This window comes from Passer domesticus, chromosome 6 (genome assembly GCF_036417665.1).
Source record: "Passer domesticus isolate bPasDom1 chromosome 6, bPasDom1.hap1, whole genome shotgun sequence".
Lineage (NCBI taxonomy): Eukaryota > Metazoa > Chordata > Aves > Passeriformes > Passeridae > Passer > Passer domesticus.
Window position 1 is genome coordinate 24,965,940 of NC_087479.1, and position 12,694 is coordinate 24,978,633.

The following is a 12,694-nucleotide window of genomic DNA, read 5'->3' on the forward strand; positions in this document are numbered from 1 at the left end:
ATTTCTATTAATGAAAGATATCTTGGTTTAAAACAGATGTTAGAAGCATTTGGAATGATAGGTTAGAATAAAATTCGGAAAGAGCATCAAGTCCCTCTTTTGTGTCACTTTACTGTGCTTTTTACAAGCTGACTTTTCTGATACTTTGTGGTTGAAATAAGCTAAAATCCTCTGACAATTCTTATTCATCATTTAGCACCCAACAATAATTTTGACTGGTTGTTGCCTAAGCATTTTACTAACTGATTTTCCCCTGAAATCTATGAGTGTTATGGATTTTACATGGATATATTCAAAAGTTTAATAATTTCATTTTTGTACTACAAAGAAAGGCAGAAGCCTCCTCCCTTGGAGGAACACACCACAAGGACTCAGCCCTCCCTGAAGGTTTGCAAGGAAAATGCCCCAGTGGATGTTTTCCCTGGAAGGGGAGATCCACAATGAGGAGGTCTGCCCAAGTATTTTCAGGTTGTTAAGAGCTTTTGTCCTTTAATAAATTTAAAAACTGATTCCTCCACATACAGTGAGCTCAGGTAAACCATGAAACAAATATCCGGATGACAAATGGCACTGAACATCGGCTTCATTATCAAAGCTATTTGACTGAGTTCTTCCACTGCTGATTTCAGGTTTTTGAACTGAAGAGGAAAAATTCACTGCTCAGCAGAGCTGCTATCTTACTAACACACTCAAGACCATGTCTGTACCTAAAGGGTGCTTTTTCCTAGACTGTGCTGTTGCCTTTGGCAGCAGTAGGGCTTGAGAGACACGTGTTTGCTTGCCTGTACAGGAATTGTTATCAGTAGTGATCATATTTTTTAACTTTTATATGCAATTCTGCGCATAGATGTTTGAAAATTAAAATGTATTAATCTTTTCTTTTTATCCGCAACTTATCTTTTCATAAGACAGTTTGAAGCAAGTCACATTTTCCACTAAAAATTCAATGTTTATTGAATTAGTTGTTAAAAGCAAGAGGTTAACAATGTTTAATTTCAATTTAACAGATTAACAAGGGTCTAGTATCAAACTTTCATTCCACACACCAGCACTGCTACAAACACAGATCAGAAGCCCTGGACTCAGATGAGCATTGGAAAATCTCCAAGATAATAGCAGTGGAAGACCCTGGAAATTTTGAATTTGGAAGGAGATTTAAAAAAAAAAAAAAAAGAGAGAGAGAAAGAGAGATTGAGAGACAGAGAAAGAAAGAGAGAAGACAAAAAGCCCCCTGCAACAAAACAAACAAAAAACCACACTGCAGTGTGCACTCCACTTAAAATACACAGTAGCAGGAGAGGATTTAACTTGGAAATTTAAAACTTTGAAGCTAAAGTCATTTACTATTCTTGAACAGATTATATCTCTGCCTTGTCTACTAGACGTGTTTCACACTCTTATTCATACACACGAAGGAAGAAGCTTGATTGGTGCTTCTATGCCCATTACTTGTGTAATTCCTGCAGCACAGTGAAGGCAGCTGTAAGGGCTCCTTGCATCATTAAAGACCCATAGGACTGGGCCCATCTTTTGTTACGGATGTTGAGATTGAGATCATTGTAACGAGTAATTTTCACAACTTTCAAAATACTGAGAAACAAGTATTTCATCTTAGATTTCACCCCTGAAGTCTGTCATTACCAGTTAACTAACTGTTCCCTCCAAAGAGAGCCCACAAAGCAAAAGTATATTTTCAGACATTCAAGAGGCTGTCAATGTGACACCCAGTCTTCCAGGCAAATTCATTAGGCCAGAATTAAATACTTACTGTGGAGGAAAATATAGGAAGAGAAACTTCAGCCTTTGTCACCCATACTTTTGTTAACCTAGACTTTGCCAGATTTGCCGCATGTCACAACCGGTGCTTGCCGGGGCCATTGAGGCAACAGGAATGCATTTGCTTTGTGAAGTAGTTTCCGCTTGCATGTGACAAAGCAGCTAGCTGGCTAGTCAGCCCCAGTCAGTGTCTATTTATGGCAAAATGTCAAAAAAGAATGTCCTGCATTTGTGGCTCAACAATAATGAACATGGCTAAATCTGAAAATGAACAAAGGGAAGTGAACAGCTTTTTAAATCCTGAAGAACATTCGATTCTTGGTGTCCTTTTTGTCCCGATTGTTTGGGCTGAAGGCTATGAAAGGACCACCTGTTGGGCTGCCATTTTGGGATTGTGCTAAATGCAGGGATTGCATGAAAGAACACTTTCCAAAATAACCTGGTATTATTATTCACTTATTTTATAGTAACTCTGCATTCAGAACCTGCAGGAAAGTATAAGGCTTTTTTTCCTAAGTGAAATTTAAAGCTGTAAGTTCTCTATAAACACACTTACTGTGGATGCATGATTTTATAGTGACAATCATGATTTTTTTAAAGGAGCTCAATTAAGCCTTTGATACAGCAGTAAGTTCTTCTGTAATAGAAAACCAACCTTGTAAAGTAATAAGATGAAGGAGTGATTAAGTTATGAAGGACTGAGTATCTCTGAGGATTAATTTAGCAAGAACCACTTGCACAAAATGTAACTTAGGTATTTATTTTGCTCCTGGCACAAACTTGAAATTTTTAGAGAAGGCAATTATTTTTTAATATCCATGAGAATGTTCTTGGATGTAATTTGCTTTTGCTCAGAGGCTGCACTGAATTATGCTAGGATTTTACCGAATTTTGAGAAAGCTTACCATAAACCAGTATAAACACTTTATTTTAAAACATGAAAGTAGTATTCTGTTTTCTATGGATTTTTTTTTGTGCATGGTCAAATGACAATGATTTCTTACATAGTAAAATCAAGAGAAATGTTGCCTAAATTTAAAAAAAAGAAAGAATCCTTTGTGTTCTATAAACCTCAAATCATCCAGCTGTAAGTTTTGAAGTTGAAATATTCACACATAGAAACTTCCACCTGGTTCCTACAAACACACCCATTAACGTATTAACAAAGCAAACCTTTCTATGGCTCTTGAATAATCTCTATTTAGAGCCAATGTTAATAACAAGTAGAAGAGCAAGGAACAAATATGTTTTCCACAATGTTTTCTTTTTACACCCATGGTGAATTCTGAAGATTTTGACATAGTGTCCCATTTGTTATCTGATTTTTTTAAATATAGATGCCTAGGTAAATGTATTGACATGTGTATAGTATTTACCAGGATGAGCAATGAACCTTCTCTCTGTGTATCTGAACTTACATTCTCATCTCATGCTACACAACACACATTTTGAAAAACTTTATATGAATTTTATCTGACTTCATGACTGGAGCTGATTTGTTTACACAATTAATTGGAGGGATAGCAGAGAGGGTTTTCCACATGAGTAGCTGGATGTATTTCCAGCTGCTTTCACCAGTTTCAAGCACAAAAGTTATGACTAGAACTCAGGCAGATCTCTTGGGTTTTGCTTATTTTTTCATCCTCAGAAATTTAAAGGTAGTTGTATGGCTGAAAACAAGCCAAAAATATATTAGTGTAGGTAAAAGAGACCTTGTTTCTTAGAAACCTCCTGTATATCTCAAAGTAGCTGAAACTGAGCTTAATGTATCAATATATTTGCAAATAAACCAGGATTTCAAATATCTCACAATCAGTTAAAGTGACTCTTAGAAAATAATTATTTTGTTGGTCAAACAAAACTGCTAGTCAAACAGATTTTTAAATGTGGATTGAACTATATTTCCTCCATTGAAGAAGAATGAGATTTTATGTGGCTATCAGTTCAGAGGGGGAAAAGGTGAGGTGGAACAGTGTACAATGCACGAGTACAAATTAGTGTCTGGGTTTATTGTTCACCGTGCTGTGAAAGGTATGTACTACACACAGCTATTCTATTAGAGAATTATGGAAACTGAAGCTAGCGAGCAAAAATTACTTATGTCTGAATAAAAATATGTATCTTTGGGAGAGAGACAATATGTTTGGAACCCTGAGGGTTAATGAGAGGTAAACTGGTGAGGGGGAAGAGGAGATAAGAGAAAAACCAGAAGCTGAATAGATGAAAGAAGTGATTCAGTGGGAAGCATTGTTGATAACAGCTAGGTGTCAGAAGCAAACTAGAAAAATGGAAAATGCTTTAACATTGGCAGGAAAATAATATTTAAAAAAAAAGAACTTATACCACATAGTAAAAAGAAAAAGAAAATAAAAAATAATAAAAGGCTTTCAGGCTTTCTTTGGTACGCATCAATGAAAAATAGTGCAAGCAAGCAAGAAAGAAAGCATTGAAATGGAACCTTTCCGAAGGTATCTTGGGGAGAGGGGCTCATTGTCCCATTCTTTTCACATCAAGAATTTAATTTTACATTCTCTTTGTCTGTCCTGAGATATACTTGCTGTTATTCTACTCTGGTTACGTTTTTTCCCTTTTCATCCACTTAGGTAGCCTACACTGGCAGAGAGAGAGCCAGAATGGGGGAAAGCTAGCCCCAAATTAAATCATCTGGCTGTCCCCTGCAATGTGATTCTTGAATAAAGTTTGAACGGCACTCAAATGCAGAGTGGCATCCTCTTTCCTGAATACTGAGGGAACTGCAGCTCTTTAATTTCCCTCATTTTCCGTTCCCATTTTAACATCTGTCTTTACAGAGCAATTACATGTCTGTAGCATCCAGATTTCATTATGCTCCTGCTACACAGGATGCAGAGATACCTTACAGAACTTGATTACCTATACTTCACTTTAAGCAACTTCTACAAAAAGGTACCGACTTACAGTGTCCCTCTGAAAAGACCTACAGTAAAATGTTATTAGCAGAACACAAAAAAAACCCCAAAAGCTATTTGCTTTTTAGCGCCAGGGACATTCCGGTTCTTATGTACGTAAACTGTTTACACCCATCCCCCATGAATTCCTAAGACAGTTTCTCTTATATTAAGCTTCCTTTTGGTGCCCATAGCAACACCATCTAGTACTGAAATGTTCCTGCAGGGTTTGCAGGAGTCCTTTCAAAACAAGATGCTGATTCTGCAGTTATTGCACACCCAGCTACTTGTATCAGATTCATAGGCAGAATCCTCAATAGCACATGGAAGGCAATTCTTGTGGCCACTGACTGTCCTCTTCATCGTTAGGGACAAAACATCTTATGTATGTTTTGGTTTGTTTGGATTTTCTTCCCAAAACCAAAACTTGAGGTTTTTGAGTTTTGCATTTTGAGTCTACTTAACTGTTTGAAGAAATGAAAGAAGGGAGTGGGCTTTTCAATTTGAGATGACTCTGCTATTTTATTTTCATTTATCTATCTCCAAACACACTGACATGCAAATTGATCTCTGCCCTCTTGTATGTAGCTTGGGAGCCACTTTCTGATCTTGGGATAATGGTGTGAAGGCAGAAAAGAAGCACTTGGTTAAGAACCAAACTGGGAAAAGTTCAGGGAAGTCCCAATGGCTGGCTTCTGCAGCTCAGGAACTTTTACCAGAGCTAGTGTACCAGGAGCCCAGGTCCTCTGGGACACGTGGTAGGGGTCAGAGTCACCTACAGTGAGCTGGAACTCGGCAGAAGGCACAGATGTACATGGTGGGGCAAAAGGGAAGGGCCTGTGCCAGTGCCCCATCTACCTGTGTGCATCGGGATTGAGGAGGCTCTAGAACAGCTGTGGGAGCCTGTCTGCCTCCATGCCTGCGTGCTGGACGTGTCAGCAGATTTCCACCGCAGGGCAGAAGGCTGAGGCATCTCAAGGTGTGCTCAGAGCCTCATAGCCCCCAGTTCCAGATCATCAGGCTGAAAAGATATTGTGCTGCTTTCAACTACCAGAGTCATGCCCACTGTCAGTGCCAGTCATCTATATGATGTTAGCTAAAAAAATGGAAAGGATCAGGGTAGTGACAATAATTTTTTGTTCATTTTGAAAACTGTATTTCATTTAAATTCTGTGTTGTGCCATGCTGCGTGCTAGAAAATGTACCCTAGGATATTTTTAAAGCTATGAAAGTTCAGTAAATGGAGACTTCTCTGCAGGACTCAGCTATTAAATCTTTGCTGGAAAGTGGGAGCCACATCCATTAAAAAAAATCATATTCTGGTAAGACTAATCACATCTTTGTACTACTAAAGTATGCTTGAATTCAGATGTTAATCGCATAAATATTTGCCAGTTATACATTGTGTAGAACAAACGCCACAGTTTGGCAGGGTTAAATAACCCCTTATCTCGAAGTTATCTTGAGAACATGGAAATATTTGGGACATGTGTTCAGGGTGAGGTGGAACACTTGCCACAGTCAGGCAAAAACAATCCCTTCCCTTGCCATCATTTAGCAAGAGAAAAGTTCACCTGGAGTGCAGCTGCAGGACCTGTGCTGTGCACGGCTGTGCAGGCTGAGCTCTGCTCCCTGCTCTGAGCACAGGGACGATGCTCACCCTGAGCCTGGGGACAATGCCAGCGGCACCCCAAGAAGGGCATGGATGCTGCTGGTGGATATCATAAGGAGATAACATTTGGCCTTTGTACAGAAAGTGGGCGAGGGGTGGTAAAGCCCCCTCAGCCCTGCTGGTGCTCTGAGAGATGCCTCGTCTGTGGTGGCAAGGAATCAGGTTCAGATGTGCAGCAGCCTTGTGCTTGGAATGGAATAACAAGGCCTGGTAAAAGGGAAAGCTTGAAACTCCTTTGGAGGAGATGGGCCACAAACCATCCTCTTCTGGGCTGGCTTTAGCAGTCATTCCAGAGCAGGAGTCAAGCTGGACAAACAGTGTCTGGAGGTGCAGCATGCCCACGTTTCTTCCTTGCAACCTTCACATATACTGTGAAAAAGGTGTGATTCTGGAAAATTAAGAATTTGATTCCAAGTCTAATTTTGAATTTACTGTTCATTAAAAAAAATAGTTTTTTTATGGCTCAAATACCTTTTTCAACTCACAAGGAGATGTGAATGACTCCTAACATTACTATTGGGCAATCACATTTTTATCTGATGTCATTCTTCCTACGCAGCATTAAATTTCCCATTACTGATAATTAATTCCTTGTATGGTCATTATAATATTGCCTTGAGCAAAATCAAGATCTCAGGAAATTCCCTTTGTTTCAAGGCTGGCAATCTGGTAAGCATATTTAGCCCACTGGACAGTTTCTTCCACCCTTCTGGGAATATAGCTCGTGCAGAGGAAAACAAAATTGAGGGTGGTATTGTCTGTGTTGCAGGAACAGAGGATTACTGTGGGGAGAAAAGGATGAATTTGCAGCCCAGCACGGATCTGGCAGGATTTATTTGATAATTTGATCAAGAAGTGCTACATTAACATTTCTGTACTGGACAGGGTCAGAGCACAAGGCTGGAGTTAGAGGTAGCATCCAAAAGTACCAAATTGCTTGATCCCAGCTGGCACAAACAGGACTAGACAGGAGTTTGACAAAAGAGAGATGAAAAATCTGGACCAGTACATTTGTTTATAAACACAAGGGCTAGAAATATAATTTTTACAATTGGTTTATACTGAGTCTTAGGTTATTATCCTGGGTGGAGTTTTGCATTTGTTTATTTGGTTTTCTGTACTCATCTTTCTATCTTTTTTTAGGGAATGTTTCTTTTATGCAAAGGAGTAGTGATGCTACACTAACCTTGAGAAAAAAAACATTTTTTCTTGTCATGGGTTTTAAGTAGAAGCTGCAATCTGAAAACATTTTCTTCCACTTCATAAGAAAATTTCTCTTGTGAAAATGTATTAATCCTAAAATGTTAACAAAACATCCAGTTCACACCAGGCTGCATCTTCCTTGTATTTGTTTGCTATTTAGATTTCAGAAAGATCCCAGAAGTGGGGTCTAATTCATAATTTCATTAGTTCTGGCTTATGTTTGTATAAATCTGTTGCTTTTGAGTTATTTTAAATTCTTTTGGGTTTATTTAAATTAGTTAAAAAAACCTCTCAAGACATATGCTGCCTTTTTCTGAATGTCCAGAAAGTTCCTGGAAAAACTCACAATGAAATTTTTCTCAAGATAGTTTCTAATGATAATAATAAATCCTATGCAATGCTGCCTGGGTGCATGTGAGGAAATTCACATTTTATTAAAAAAAAAAAAAAAGAGAAGAAAAATTACTAAATGCAAGAATTCCTGTGTAACTCGTGGCTGTGAGGTTGCTCTCACTGCTAAATCTTGTCCCAATTCTTAATCCAGTCCTGTAGTCAGTGTTTCTTGCAAGGGAGGTCCTAGCCTCCCTTCCAAAAAACTGTTTTGCTACATGTAGCTGGAAATGAGAGGAAATCTGGGCTTGTGCCCAGCTATCGTTAGCTTTAAAATATTCTCTCTTCTGATAGTCAGAATCAATATTTACCAAGTCAAGAAATGCCACTCCTCATCTGAACACCCTGAATGCTTGTACCCAGTCATAACCCATCCCTTTGTTATCATTTTGCTCTGTTGAACGAACACAAGTTCTTTTCCTGGAATTATGAAAAATCACAATTGTTGATAGAAGTTATTTTTTAACAACTAAAGCAGTGATCAGATATCTGATACAAAAGTTTGGAGAATGAAGCATAGTTAATTTAAGAGAAATTATGAATTTCATCCCCTAAGACTATAAAAACTGTGCAGATTAGTTGCTTTTAATCCCATTTAACTACAGCTGCCCATTTCATTCTTCTAATCTTTCCTCACAAAAACATCCTTCCAACTTCTCAGTCATGTTTTCTATCCTCGTTGGAATTTCTCTCTATTTGTCTACATATTTTGAGCATAAAGAGAGGCCCACGGAGAATGCAGGATTCTAGGAGGGATTCTGTCACCATTGTGCTAAATCCGTAATTAAAAAGGGTTAAAGTTAATATATTTAAGCTACAACAGCGAAACCACTTGATCACACATGACAACAGAAGTATTTATAATTACAATGATTGTCTTACCTCTCAAATGGTCAGACTTAGAGTGTTTAATCTGTATAGATTTGTTTTCTATAATGAAGATTTTAAGGACATTTCCAACACAGTGCAATTTCCACTTGAATTGTGGAAAGTGAACTATTTTTAAAGAGTTTAAAAAAATCTTGATTTTGGTCTGCAAATAACAACCTCCCTCCTATCCACCTTCACTTTAACACTGTTCTCTCAATCTCAGTGTGGCAGAACCCCTACGTTGCAGCAGCACCCTCCGTATGCAGCCACAGAGCAGGCAGGATGATGCACAGTAGGAACCACAGCTGCAAATAACATTTCCAAAACATTTTTCTGCACTTTTACTGAGATGCTTAAATAACACAGTTGTGATGAGGAAAACCCACATGTTCAATCCATCAAGCATTAACTGAATGCAAACAGAATTTGCTTGTGTAAATTTTATTATTTAAATGCTCTCTGTTGAAAAAAGCCCAGCTGTGTACAGGAACCCCAAAGCTGTTGACTGCCAGGGTGTAGTATTACACTCTGAGACACAGCAGAGATTACAGTTATACAACCATAATGTCCTTGGTTTATTACTTTTCTGACCTACAACTGAAACTGAGAATAATTTTAAATTCAAGAGCAACATCCGTGCCACTGATGGGCATGAACACACTGCCTTGGAACCCCTCTCATGCATTGGGACCCCAGCAGGGTAATGACATTTCCCACCTTACAAAACGTCTCTGATCTGAAAGGCTTCCCCCAGGCGAAATTTCTCAGTACTTTGCATTGTCAGACTCACAGGCACAGGGTTCAGGGAGTTTGGGGGCTGGGGTTTTTGTTTTGTTTTGTTTTTTGGGCTTCTTTGGGGGGGGTGAGCTTGTGAGGGTTTTTGGTGGGGTTTTTGTCAGGGCTTTTTTGTTTTGTTGAGTTTTTTTTTTTTTTTTTTTTTTTTGAGGGTTTTTTGGGGGGTTGGTTGGTTTTGTTTTTGTTGGGTTATTTGTTTTCTTTTTTTTTGGGGTGGGTGTGGGGGGAAATGTGCTTTTTTTTTGTTGTTGGCTGTTTTGGGGTTCTTTTCCCAAGCAGTGATACTATGGAATTAATCCAAACCAGCTAACTTGTGAAAATAAATTGTGTTCTCTCCAAAGACTAATTTAGTGGTACACAGCACATATGCATGTGTACCTTACCCCACCCAGACACACCTGCACAATTACACACACACACATACATTTACATGAGTAGATTAACTGCATCTAAAAATTAATTACTTATCTGTATGCACACGTGTTATTAAGATTTATAAAGACTACGCATAGATTTAGCTACAGGTTCTCCCCAGTTTTCTAAAAATTTGGATCATAGGATGGTCCTGATGCTTTTCATCCCTCTGCTCTTTACCCACACACCATCAGCATGCGGTGTTCATTTGTATACAGTATAGACAGGTGTCAGGGGAAGATGTATACAATCTATGTATCTGTATATGACCATCATGCATTATTTATAAAACGAGTTTATTGCATATACAAACAATAATTATTCTAAACATGCAATTATATATCCATATTTGTATGTCTATATAGATTTTTTTGTCCTTAATGGAAAACTTGAACTGCAAGCAGCCATGTCAGAACTCAGATGGTTAACATTCACTTCTTGCTGTTTTATTGCATATTACTGTGCGCTCCTGAGCAGCAGGAGCAGATTCAGGCAATTACAATCAAGTCAGGGCACACGCCGTGGCTGAGCAACACGATCATGATGAGGATACTGATGAGGCACTTATCGAAAACCCCACATCATCCACACTCATCAGCCACAACATGTCACCCCAAATGAGGCATCAGCTGCCTTCAAATGGCTCATTGCACACTGTTTACAGCTTTCTTTGGACCCACTTTTGATTTTGCGGTCAGGACTCAGTTCAAACAGCAGCTGACTGGCACTGGCAAGCCTCGGGATTCAGCCAAGCCGACTTCCCAGGAGTCGGGAGTGTTTTGACACGGGGCCTGACCAACGGAGAGGAAAGGTCCCAGTTCAGCCCCCTCCCCCCAAACATCAGCCCCTCTGAGAGTGGGAGGATGAGTTATTTCAGAAGAGTTTGAAATCAGAAGAGGAGGGGCAGCACAAGAGAGGGGGAAAGCAAGCAAGCAAACAAACAAACAGCCCAGCAGCACTTTCTAGTATTTCTTATTTTCTGCCTCCACCTTAACAAGCAGACAGCAAAGAGAAATCTGGCAGAAACACTTTGGACCAGAGCCCTGTCGTACCTGGGACCCCTTGAGTCACCCTGATGGTGTGAAAGGGTCTTTAAAGCAGGGGCACAAGTCATGGGTTCTCTATTGAGAACTGTGTGGGACTTGCTCTAAGCTGGTCAGAAAACTTTTCCTGAGCTGCAAACTCCCTATTACTTACTTGGATTCAGGGGAGACCTTTCTTTCTTATTTAGTTATTCCTCCATAAGGCAAGCAAACAAGAGAGAATGAGCACGGAAGGACGAGAACACATGAATGGTTCCTTGGGATCAGCCCCCTGCTTGAGTGAGGGTCAGGGATGAGCCAAAAAGAAACAACTCCAAACCAGAGACAGAGACAGAGACGCCCTCCAGCCAGCTGATGGGCACTCAAAAGAGGGATTTGGAGATTACTGGAATAGCAAAGATCATGTCCAGACCCTTGCCTAAACCAAGTGGAGTGGGAACTCTGATTGGTTACTGCCACAGAGCATCACCCTGGGCTGAACTGGAGTGGAGATGCTTTCTCCTGCCACCACAGCATGGAAACAGGCATTTCTGCAGCACGGATTACAACTAATTTGTTTTGACAAATAGAGATTTTTCTGCTGAGAAAGTGCTGTGTCATGGAGTCCCTGACACTCTGCCAAATAGAGGTGAAACGACCTCAGGGTGAAGAGAAATCCAGTCCTTGAACTTAAGATGTTAGCTGATGAAAACATGTACTAATCAATTATTGTCAGTTCATATCTGTTTACGTGAGAGACTGGGAAAAAAATGCAGCTATTTTACCTTATCCCTGTTTCTTTTATATCTCACAGTAGCTCATGAAATTATTTTATTCATTAAAGAAAAAGATCAAAATCCCAGAAAACTGGCTTCTATACCAATTTAAAATCTTATTTTACAAATAGATAAGCTTATGAACTGAAAGCTGATTCACCTGATCTTCCAGGGCCATTTTAGGACTGTAAAAGCAAATAAACTCTCTTCTGAGTTTTCAGTTGAGGCGTAGGATTTTATACATACATATATGTAGTTACATTTATGGTTACAGTGCAGATTCCCTCAATAGTTCTCAAATACGACAAGGCAGCACATTCCCTCTGGATATCAAATTGCAGCAGCATATTGCATGGTGAAAACATTTGAAACAAAAATAAAGGATCCATGAAGGTTTTCCTATATTTATAAATGTGTTTGAGGGCTTTTTTTTGTTTTCTACCCTATGTTGCCCGATGCTTTTTCTCTTAGGGACAGATTCTTTCTGCTGCTTACAGAGATTTTATTTACTACTAAACAGAGGAAAAATATTTTCTAAAATGGCAAAACAGATGATTCTAGGAAGAACATAAAATAATCTGTACCATCTGTTTATCAGTCTTATTTACTGAGACAATTATTTTTTTTACTATTTTCCCAGGGTTAGCAAATGTCCTACACAAGTCCTAACCGCACTAATACCCTCAGAATATCTTTAACTTATTGTTAGGACTCCTATCATGCTATCTTCTCTGTGGTGCTCAGCAATACGAGCAGGAGGAGGAGGAGGTAAGAGTGTGCATGCGTTAGGATGTCACAGCATAAAATCCCTGAAAACTGCTTGACCGAAATAAAATTGAGCTGCTCGGC